Genomic DNA, 12258 nt, shown 5'->3' with positions numbered 1-12258 from the left:
CATGGCTACTACCCCAAGGAGACAGGAGGGAGCCTTACTATTTCTCTCTTCATGTCAAGCCACCAACTCCATTGCTCTGGTGCTTCCTCAAGCTGAAGGGAAGGTGTTGTGAAGTCAAGGTTTCACTGGTTTGCCCATCATGCTGACTGGGTAGCATAGTCAGAACCTAGCCTTGCTCTGAGGTGGTGGCCAGGAAATTTTCAAGACCCTTGCTTAGGTCTTAAAGGAAGCGTGGAGGCTTATGGAAGAAATGACAAGTGCCTGTGAGCCCAGCTCATCTTCACATCATCTAGGGTCTTTTGCCCTTGAGCTAGAGCATGTTTGAATTCAAGACTTTATTCTTTCCAACGTCTGAATTCTTGCAAGTCAAAAATCCCCTTTTGTGTGGAGATGGACTTTGAGAATGAGGATTTGTCCTGCTACTGATTGTGGTACAAGAGGGTGCTCCTTAGGCTTCCCTGTGAAGGTGTGTGTGGAGGGATGGAGCAGACACCACTGGGAAGATAGGGCAGGGACAGTCTGTCCCATGTGACCCAGATTGGGAAGATTGCCACATAGCTGTGGGCCAATGTAGCTGATATAGTTTGAAAGACAGAGAGATACTTGGAGCAGGAGGCCTGACTGTCAAGGTCAACCTACTAAGACCAAGAGCTCCTAGCAGCAGGCGGCTCTGAGTCTTGTGGGGGTGGGTGCACTCCCATCTCTACCTCCTCTTCAAGGAAGGCTTGGAGGGTATGGCAGTTGAGGGAAGGAGAGCCACAGGTCAGTGCTTTAAAGGAAGGTGGGTTTTGCAGCAGAGCTGTTCCTGGTCATCTTCCTGCCCTCCCCTGTGACCTCCACAGCCTCCTTGAAATGCTCATAGCTGTGGTCTCATTGATTTTGAAAATGGTGGCATGCCACCACTGACATTTTGCCTGGGCTTTCTTAGGTGGCCTGCCTCCTTTATGGGGAATAGCACCAACCACCCTGTGGGGCATGGAGTGGAAACCCAGAGGTGCTTGATCTCAATTATACTCCCCAGTGGGCTTCTACCAAATGCACAGAACTAGAAAAAAAAAAAAAGAAATACAGCAACAAAACGAGAGAGATGGGGACGGCTTCCCTTGATATACAACGGAAGGGACGGTTTTGTGAATGCAAACCCAACTCCTAAGTTTTGCCTTTCAGAAAATGACTTGGAAAATGTCTCCCCCAGTTATTTTTACACTAAACTTGCAGAGCCTCTGTTAGCCCCTATAATTTATCTTTGGGGGGCTGGGAAAGATTTTCCACAAAGCAAAAAACATCTATTTTTGGCTTATAAACTTCTTCTCTTTAATTTGCACTTGCACTGTGATAGTGTTAAATATGGAAGTGTTGCAAAATGTCAAGCATGCCAGATCACTTTCCGAGAAAGTGTTACTATGGTAGGCTTGCTTTTTAAAGATGGGGGACCAGGGTGTGGAAGTGAGGGCAAATCACTTCTTACACAACAGACTTCCTCCTAAGTCAGGTTACTCCTTTTTGCATTTAGCCCTGCCCTTTTTAGGGATCATTTTCTTGTGTACTAATACCCTGACCAGGAATTTTGGAAAGGTTCTTTGAAGCAGCAGTGGATGAAACAGAGACGTTTCACCTCCACTTGGAGCCAGATTTTCTCACTGGTATCACATGGCCTTGAAGCTTTGAACGCTGACTGATTTGTGTGAGTTTATGTAATTGTGTGTAATGGGTCTGAAATTGTGAGAAGAAGAAAAGGCCAGTTTATAGTTTTTTTTTCCTAACTTGTGAAAGCAAACAAGCCTCATCTAGCTTTCTTTTTCCAGAAGCTTATGTTACAAAGTTTATGATCAAGTGAAGGAAAACCCAAGTCCACCTGGCTGGCAAAGAGTTTTGTCTCCCTAGGTGATGGTGGGATTAAGCACAAGGTCACATGCATGGTGATCACATTAGTAGGAAGGTTATATGAGTTCAGTGGGGGATGGGGGAAAGGTAGCTTTGTGAGGAATTAAAAAGCACAAGCTAGACATGCCCTGTGTGCTTGGTCCAGAGTCATGTCCACAGTGGTACCCAGGCTGGACAAACTTTAAGTTTGAGTTGAGGCTGAGACAAAAGGATCTCAGGAGATTAGCTACCCAGCCGAGTAAAATGTGCCAAAATTTGAAGTCGAGGTTTTGGTCTGAGACTTGCCAATGCTTCAAGGAGGAGATATTCACCCTTCCCTCCTCTCTGCTGAAGAGAAAGCAATACTCTCTACCAGAATCTTCAGATAATGACATTTTATTATCAGTGTAGATAAAACTTTGGTATATAATTATGAAAAGAATCTGTTCTCAGTGCAGAAGCATCTTGGCAAGAATTTCTTCTTGGAGGAATTGAGTGGTTATTTTAGTGTGTTGGAAGGGTTGAAGGAGAAATGGGCCCAGAAGGGCAACATGCTCTCTTAAGAAAAGAGAAGAGAAAAAATGATATTTCAAAGTTCTAGAGCATGGAGAACATGGTATCGTATGTGCATCTTAGAAATTTCTTTATGAACAAGGGAATTCTAGTGTCTCGTGGTAGTTAAAGCATGACATGGGGTAGAGATAGACAGGAGAGATCACCTTGAACTTCAGTGGTGTAGCAGCAAGCATTTTCAGGTCTCCATGTAAATTGTTTTACACAAAGTTTTCCTTGAGTCAGATGAGATGAAAAATGAATATGGCACCTCTTCTTTCTGATGTCCTTTAAAGTGTTTGCCCTGTCATAGGAGGTTAAAGCATGCCTTGTGTTTTAACCATGCACAAGAGACAGACAAGCTGTGAAGGGAAAGCCTTCAATTTGCCCTTGGAGTGAACACTCCGGAAGACCACCAGCCAGGCTGCAGGCAGACATATTTCCTGGGCTGATGGTTTCTGGGTGTAATTGCTAGTGTTTCTGAAGGGTTTCCCCACTTATTTTAGCTTCATGAATTTTCTTTTCTTAACCATCACTTGCCTTTCAGCAATGGTACACAACCTGGTTCAGTGTTTAGTCCTGAACTTCTAAACTGATGCTTTCACGTATCCTAACATAATTTGACGAGGTCTCAGTAGGGAGCCATACATTTTTGTAACATTTTGCTATGTTTTAATGTATATGTCTTAGATGTCATTGAAATAAAGCACTTTTTAAAGAGAAGTTCCTCCATGGATGGGTTTGTGTGTGTTCATTGGGTGGGGAACTATGTATTGTGAGAGGATGGTTGTAAAGCTGGGGACAGGAATGTGAAGGGACATCCAAGAGATCAATTGCTTTTCTTCCTGACCTTATGGTTTGAACAGGCTTGGACTCAGTGGGCTCGCACCTGGCTGTAATCTTCCAAATAGGAAATGAAATGAGAACATCCCCTGCCGAGTCTCGAGCTAAGTTCCTGGTGGAGTTAGTGAGTTGTGGTGGGAAGTCCTGGAAATTAATGTTCAGTGGATTTTTGTCCTGAATCCACCCTGGTTGGTAATTAGACTAGAACCACCTCACAGAACCTTTTTGCAAGGATTTGGTTTCCTCATCTGTAAAATGACCAAGCCACCTTGCATGAATGTGAGGACCTGAACTCACCTCTGTTGGAGGCAGCTGCTCACTAGTCCCAGGTTTAAGGGCTGTTGTAGCTACTTCAAGGTCCAGTCTATGGCATGGTTATGTGGTTGATTCTCAAAGCTTGAATGTGTTTGGTGGTTGTCTTCCTAAGATACCATAAACATACCATAAGATAAAGCATAAACAATGACCAACATAGTTTGGCCTCTAGAAAAAGGAGCAACCAGACAAGAAACACCCAAACAATGTTTGTAATCTAGAAAAAACAAAGAGCAAAGTTTTGATAAATTGTTCTGTTGTTGAAGATCTTCCTTTTTTTCACTGACTCTACCAAGCATGATGTCATTCTCCAGGAACTGATCCTTCCTGATAACATATCCAAAGTATGTGAGATGAAGTCTCACCATCCTTGCTTCTAAGGAGCATCCTGGCTGTACTTCTTCCAAGACAGATTTGCTTGTTCTTTTGGCAGTCCATGATATATTCATTATTTTTCACCAACACATAACTCAAATGCATCAATAATTCTTCTGTCTTCCTTATTCATTGCTTTCACATGCATATGAAGTGACTGAAGATACCAATCTTGAGTCAGGTGCACCTTAGTCATCAAAGTGACATTTTTGTTGTTTAATGTTTTTAAAGAGGTCTTTTGCAGCCAATTTGTCCAATGAAATATGTCATTTGATTTATTGACTGCTACTTCCATGGGCATTGATTATGGATCCAAGTAAAGTGAAATCCTTGACAACTTCAATTTTTTCTCTGTTTATCATGATATTGCTTATTGGTTCAGTTGTAAGGATTTTCACTTTCTTTATGTTGAGGTGTAACCCATCAGTAAGTGCTTCAGTTCTTCTTTATTTTCAGCAAAGGAAGTTATGTTATCATCATATTGCAGGGTTTTGATGAATTTTCCTCCAATCCTGATGCTGTGTTTTCTTCATATAGTTCACCTTCTCAGATTATTTGCTCAGTAAACAGATTGAATAAGTATGGTGAAAGGATACAACCTTGATGCACACCTTTTCTTATTTTAAGCCATGTAGTATTCCCTTTGAATGACAGCCTCTTGATCTATGTACAGGTTCCACATGAGCACAGTAAGTGTTCTGGAATTCCCATTCTTCAAAATGTTATTCATAATTTGCTATGATCTGCAGAGTTGAATGTCTTAGCATAATCAGAAAACACAGGTAAACATCTTTCCAGTATTCTCTGCTTTCAGGCAAGATCCATCTGATATCAGTAATTGTTCTGGGTACCTAGTGTCACTCTGACAGGAATATACTACAAATGGGATGGCTTGAACAAACAGGAGTTTATTCTCTTACAGTTTGAATGTCCCAAGGTCGGCAGAGCATGGCAGGCTGCTAAACAACGACACAGCTACATATAGGGTTCAAGTGTGCCATAAGCTAGAGACCATTCCCAAAGGTCTTTCTTATATATGGGAAACAGACCACATACCCAAAGGCAGCTACTCGGCAGCTCACAGTAGATTCCACCATGGAATTGATTACCAGTCTCATCATGGGGAATACTACATCCAGCTGCCCAGCCACTCAACCAGGCCTAGCCAAGTTGACACACAAACATAACCACCACAGCAATGATATCCCTTGTTCTATGTTCTCTTCTGAATCTAGCTTGAATTTCTGGAATTTCCCTGTCAATGTACTGCTGCAGCTGTCCCTAGGCAGGAAGCTAAGGGAGAGGAACTTGTCTGTCAGTTTGTCCTACTGTGGTGGCTTGTATGTTGCTGTGAGGTTGGAGGCTGTGCAATTGGTGTTCCAAATGCCAGCAGGATTGCCCATGGTGGACAGGATTCAGTGGAGATTCCAGACCGAGACGGACTTGGAAGAAGGAAAAGGCCATGCACTTCTTGAAGAATTGGTCAGTGGAAAACCTTATGAATAGCAGTGAAACACTGTCTTATATATTACTGGACAACTTTATGAATAGCCCTGAAACATTATCCAATACAGTGCCAGAAGATGAACCCCTCAGGTTGGAGGGCACTCAAGGTACAACTGGGAAAGAGCTGCCTTCTCAGAGTAGAGACAACCTTAATGATGTGGATAGAGTAAAGCTTTCAGGGCCTCCATTTGCTGATGTAGCATGACTCAACATGAGAAGAAACAGCTGCAAACACCCATTAATAATCAGAACATGGAATGTACAAAGTATGAATCTAGGAAAATTGGAAGTTGTAAAAAATAAAATGGAATACATAAAGATTGATACCCTAGGCATTAGTGAGCTGAAATGGATCAGTTTTAGTCATTTTGAGTCAGACAACCACCTGATCTACTATGCTGGGAATCACAAATTGAAGAGGAATAGTGTGGCATTCATCATCACAAAGAATGTATCAAAATCTATCCTGAAGTACAATGATTTCAATGATAGGATAATAGCCATACTCCTACAAGGAAGACCAGTTAATACTACTATTATTCAAATTTACACACCAACCACCAAAGCCAAAGTTGAGGAAACTGAAGATTTTTACAAACTTCTGCAGTCTGAAATTGACCAAACACGCTATCAAGATGTGCTGATTATCACTGGTGATTGGAATGCAAAAGTTGGAAACAAAGAAGAATCACGGGTAGTTGGAAAATTTGGCCTTGGTGATAGAAATGACACTGGAGATCGCATGACAGAATTTTGCAAGACCAATGACTTATTCATTGCAAATACCTTTTTCAACAACACAAACAGCAGTTATACATGTGGACTTCACCAGATGGAGTACACAGGAATAAGACTGATAACATCTGTGGCAAGAGGTGATGGAAAAGCTCAATATCTTCAGCCAAAACAAGGTCTGGAGCTGATTGTGGAACAGAGCATCAACTGCTTATATGCAAGGTCAACTTGAAGTTGAAGAAAATTAGAACAAACCCACGAGAGCCAAAATAGGACCTTGAATATATCCCTTGTGAATTTAGAGACCATTTAAAGAATAGATTTGATGCATTGAACACCAATGACCGAAAACCAGAAGAATTGTGGGATGACATGAAGAGCATCATCCACGAAGAAAGCAAAAGGTCATTAAAAAGAAAAGAAAGGATGAAAGGACCAAAATGGATACCAGAAGAGACTCTGAAACTTGCCCTTGAATGAAGAATAGCTAAAGCAAATGGAAGAAATGACAAGATAAAAGAGTTGAACTGAAGATTTCAAAGAGCAGTTAGAGAACACAAACTCAATTATTATAATGAAATGTGCAAAAACATGGAGTTGGAAAGCCAAAAGGGAAGAACATGCTAGGCATTTCTCAAGCTGAAAGAACTGAAGAGTACATTTAAGCCTCAAGTTGTAATATTGAAACCTTCTATGGGCAATATACTGAATGATGCAGTTGAGTCAGATCCAACTCTTAGTGACCCCTCCTAGGGTTTCTGAGTCAGTATCACTATGGAAGTAGATTGCCCCATTTTCCTTCCGAGGAGTGGCTGGTGGGTTTGAACTGCCAGGCTTATGGTTAGCAGGCAAGTGCCTTAGGTACTACATCACCAGAACTCCCACTGAATGATGCAGGAAACATCAAAAGAAGATGGAAGGAATGCACAGAATCACTGTACCAAAAAGAATTGGTCAATGTTCATCCATTTCAGGAGGTGGCATATTTCAAGAACCAATGGTATTGAAAGAAGAAGTGGAAGTTGCACTGAAGGAAGTGGCAAAAAACAAGGCTCCAGGAATTGATGAAATACCCATTGAGATGTTAAAACTAGTGGATGCCACACTGGAGACACTCATTCAGCTATGCCAAAAGATTTGGAAGACAATTACCTGGCCAACTGACTGGAAAAGATCCATATTTGTGCTCATTCCAAAGAAATATGATCCCACAGAATGTGGAAATCATCAAACAATATCATTAATATCACATACAAGTAAAATCTTACTGAAGATAATTTATAAATGGTTGCAGCAATATATTGACAGAGAACTTCAAGAGATGCAAGCTGGATTCAGAAGAGGATGTGGAATGAGGGATATCATTGCTGATGTGAGATGGATCGTAGCTCAAAGCAAAGAGTACCAGAAAGATGTTTACTTGTGTTCCATTGACTACACAAAAGCACTTGATTGTGTGGATCATAACTAATTATGGATAACATTGAGAAGAATGGGAATTCCAGAACACTTAATTGTATTCATGAGGAACCTGTACATACATAGATCAGGAGGCAGTAGTTTGAGCAGAACAAGGGGACAGTGCATGGTTTAAAATCAAGAAAGGAGTACATCAAAGCTGTATCCTGTCACCATATTTATTCAATCTGTATGCAGAGAAAATAATCTGAGAAGCTGGACTACATGAAGAAGAATGTGGTATCAGGATTGGAAGAAGACTCATTAACAACCTGTGATACACTGACAACACAACTTTGCTTGCTGAAAGTGAAGATGACTTGAAGCACTTACTGATGAAGATTGAAGAATACAGTCTGCAGTATGGATTACACCTCAATATAAAGAAAAAAAAATCCTCATAACTAGACCAATAAGCAGCATCAAGATAAATGGAGAGAAGATTGATTGTCAAAGACTTCATATTACTTGGTTCTACAATCAACACCAATGGAAGCAGCAGTTAATATACCAGATGACATATTGCATTGGGCAAATCTGCTGCAAAAGACCTCTTTCATGTGCTGAAGAGCAAAGATATCTCCTTGAAGACTAAGGTGTGCCTGACACAAGCCATGGTATTTTCAATTACCACATATGCATGTGAGAGCTGGACAATGAATAAAGAAGACTGAAGAATCGATGCTTTTGGGTTGTGATGTTGGCGAAGAATGCTGAAAGTACTATGGACTGCTAAAGGAACTAACAAATCTGTCCTGGAGGAAGTGCAGCCAGAATGTTCCTTAGAAGCGAGAATGGCCAGACTTTGACTCACCTACTTTGGTCATGTTGTAAGAAGGGACCATTCCTTGGAGAAGGATATCATGCTTGGTGAAGTAGATGGTCAATGAAAAAGGGGAAGGCCCTTGACATGATGGATTGACACAGTGACTACAACAATGAGCTCAGGTATAGCAAGGATCATGGAGCTGGCATAGAACCAGTCAGTGTTTCGTTCTGTGCATAGGGTAGCTATGAGTCGGAGACGACTTGGTGGCACCCAACAAAAACAACTGAATAATTTTACCTGCATGTGATAGTAATGATATTGTTCAATAATTTCTGCTTTCTATTGGCCAGGTATCTATCTTCCATATTTCTTGATATAGATGAGTGAATGCTTCCAGCACTGCATGTTTGTTGAAACATCTCAGTTGGTATTCCATCAACTCCTGGAGACTTGTTTTTTACTCATGCCTTCAGTGCAACTTGGACTTCTTTCAATACCATCAGATTTTGATCGTATGCCACCTCCTGAAATTGTTGAACATCAACCAATTCTTTTTGGTACAGTGACTCTGTATATTCCTTCCATCTTATTTTGATATTTCATGTTTTGTTCAATGTTTGCCCATAAAATCATTCAATATTGCAATTCAACACTTGCATTTTTTCTTCAGTTCCTTCAGCTTGAGAAATGCTGAGTGTGCGCTTCCCTTTTGATTTTCTAACTCCAGGTCTTTGCACATTTCATTCCAAGACTTTATCTTCTTGAGCTGCCCTTTGAAATCTTCTGTTCAACTCTTTTACTTCATCATTTATTCCATTTACTGTAGCTACTCTAAGTTGAAGGACACATTTCAGAGTCTCTTCTGACAGCCATTTTAGTCTTTTCTTTCTTTCCTATTTAATGACTTTTTGCTTTCTTCATGGATGATGTTCTTGACATCATTTCACAATTCATCTTAGGTCATTAGTGTTTAATATGTCAAATCTACTCTTGAAATTGTCTCTAAATTTAGGTGGGATGTACTCACACTTGTATATGGGTGCTTGTGGACTTGTTTTAATTTCCTTCAGCTTCAACATGAACTTGCATATATAAGCAATTGATTATTTGTTCTGGTGTTGCTCACTGGCCTTGTTCTGGCTGATGATATCAAGCTTTTCCATCATCTCCTTCCACAGATATCATCAATTTGACTCCTGTGTATTCCATCCAGTGATATCCATGTGTAAGTCACTATTTGCCTTGAATGAAACAGATGAGCAGGCAGTTGACACTTCCAGACAGTGAGTCTTCTTGTATCACACATCACAGGGATGTAGGCAATATGGACAAAAGATAAGCAGTCAATCTGGGACCTCACCAAAATCCCCAATTCAGGGAGCAAACCTTATAGAAATTAGAGTACCTAATATTACCCAGTGGTTTGTTCAGTGGTTGAATACTTCTTTTCCATATGGGAGAGCTGGGTTCAGTTCTACCCAATGCACTTAATGTGCAGCTGTGGTACAGGTTTTGGGGAGCTTCCAGATTAAGATAGACTAGGAAGAAAGACCTGGAAATCTGCTTCCAAAAATTAGCTAATGAAACCCCTATAGATTGCAAGGGTCAGATTCACAGTGGATCATGGGGATGGCACAGGAGTTGGCCATATTGCATTCCATTGAACATGGACTTGCCATGAATCAGGGGCCGACGTGATGGCAGCTATCAACAACAAATTTCACTCAACAAATACTGTTAGCCTTCAGCCAGAGGAGCAGACTGTTCTTGGCTTGCTTTATGGAGACACAGATTTTGTAATATAATTTGATGTCTATTTTAGGTAATGAAGTTATTACTGAATAGAGTTTGCTGTGAGCACAAGGTTTTACTGTGAAGTTTTGAATATATTTGAGTAGGTTTCTGGCATGCTTAGATATAAGCAAAGTCTACTCAAAATTGGACTTGGGTAAAATTGACATTGCTATTTTTATTTTAAAACTATCCAAAGTAAAACTTATTTAAGTATATAAGTTAACTCCAGGAGCTCTGGTAGCATAGTGCCTAAGGCACTTGACTGCTAACCAGAAGGCTGGCGGTTCAAACCCACCAGCCAATCCTCGGAAGGAAGATGGGGCAATCTACTTCTGTAGTGATACTGCCTCGGAAACCCAAGGAGGGGTGGCTATGAGTCAGGTCTGACTCAACGGCACATAATAACAAGTTAACTTCACAAGAAACTATGGGCCTATAGTTGTAGTTTGCATGAGACAGTTCCAGTTTATGCCTGTTGTCCTAGTATAATTATTAATAACACTCCCTTTTCTCTCAAGAAGCTCTGATGGTGCAGTGGTTAAGCAGTCACTGGTTTGAACCCACCAGGTACTCATGGGAGCAAGATGTGACAGTCAGCTTCCATAGAGATTTACAGCCTTGGAAACCCTATGGAGCAGTTTTACTCTGTCGTAGAGGGTTACTATGAGTTGGAATTGACTTGATGGCAGTAGGGTTTTTGGGTTTTGTTCTCAAAATGTCCCAGTGCAGATGATATATATGGTCACTTTACACATTAGCCAAGAAACAGCTTTTTATAATTTTAGTATGAGAGGTTTTTAAGAAGAAGCCATAAATTGGCATTTAAATTTTAAGTTTAAATTTAATGACCTTTTGCTTTCTTCATGGTTGATGTTCTTGATGTCATTCCACAATTCATCTGGCATTAGGTCATTAGTGATTAATACGGCAAATCTATTCTTGAAATGGTCTCTAAATTTAGGTGGGATGTACTAATGGTTGTACATTGACTACTGAAATACTAAACACATGTTTGGTAGAATGCAAAATATAATGCTAATATGTAACATATCGATATTTTGATAAACTTGATTTAAACATTCTTGTGTAAGAGTGAAATGCATTTTTCTTAGTAGTGTTTTAAAATTGGGTATACTGGCATTAACTCGTGACTTTGAACACCTCCTGCTGATCACTAAGCTCCTAGGCTGCCCTGGCGCCTTCTTGCTCATGCCCTGCAGGACCTTCTAGACTCAGCAGCACCTGATGTCAGTCTCTTGCAATATCTTCCACTGAGAGAAACTCAGGCTCCCAGGAAGGTAGCAGCTATCAAACCTCGGGGCAGAAACAACATAATGGATTGAGTGTCTTGGTAGTAGAAATTAGTGATGTCTTAGAGATGTCTGGGGTATAATTTTGAGGAAAAAAAAAACTGCTGATGGGAACACCTATGCATAGTTACTGGTTGAATGTCTAGGGCTCTAAAAAAAGCCTTGAGTTCAAAATGATCCCAAGGAAAGGCTTAACAATGAAGTTCTAAAAGTAATGGACATATTTACAGAAATGGAATATTGGTAAGGGTCCCTGGGGGTGCAAATGGTTAACATGCTCAGCTCCTAACCAAAAGGTTGGAAGTTTCAGTCCACCCGGTGGAGTTCTTTAGAAGAAAGCCATGCTGACCTACTTCCAATCAGCCATTGAAAACCTCATGGAGCACAGTTCTACTCTGACACACATGGGTCACCATAAGTCAGAGTTGACTTGATGGTGACTGGCTTTTTAATATATTGTTCAACTCAAAATGTTCAAGTTCCTTAATGAAATTTTGGTTATAATGCCAGGTGTCACAAAAATCAATTTAAGCACCTTGTAAGTTGCTGGTGGGTTTGTAAAATGGTACAGTGTCTTATGTTAGGTTCCCTAGAGAAGCAAAACCATTGAAGATTATACACGTATATGTGTGTGTGTGTGTGTGTGTGTATCACACAGAAAGTAGAAATTATAGAACAATATCATTAATATCACATGCAAGTAAGATCTTACTGAAGATAATTCAGAAACGTTTGCAG

Source organism: Orycteropus afer, unplaced genomic scaffold (genome assembly GCF_000298275.1).
Source record: "Orycteropus afer afer isolate SDZICR_OR568_19922 unplaced genomic scaffold, OryAfe1.0 scaffold00717, whole genome shotgun sequence".
In the NCBI taxonomy this organism is placed as follows: domain Eukaryota; kingdom Metazoa; phylum Chordata; class Mammalia; order Tubulidentata; family Orycteropodidae; genus Orycteropus; species Orycteropus afer.
Note: the sequence above shows the minus strand (reverse complement) of the source record.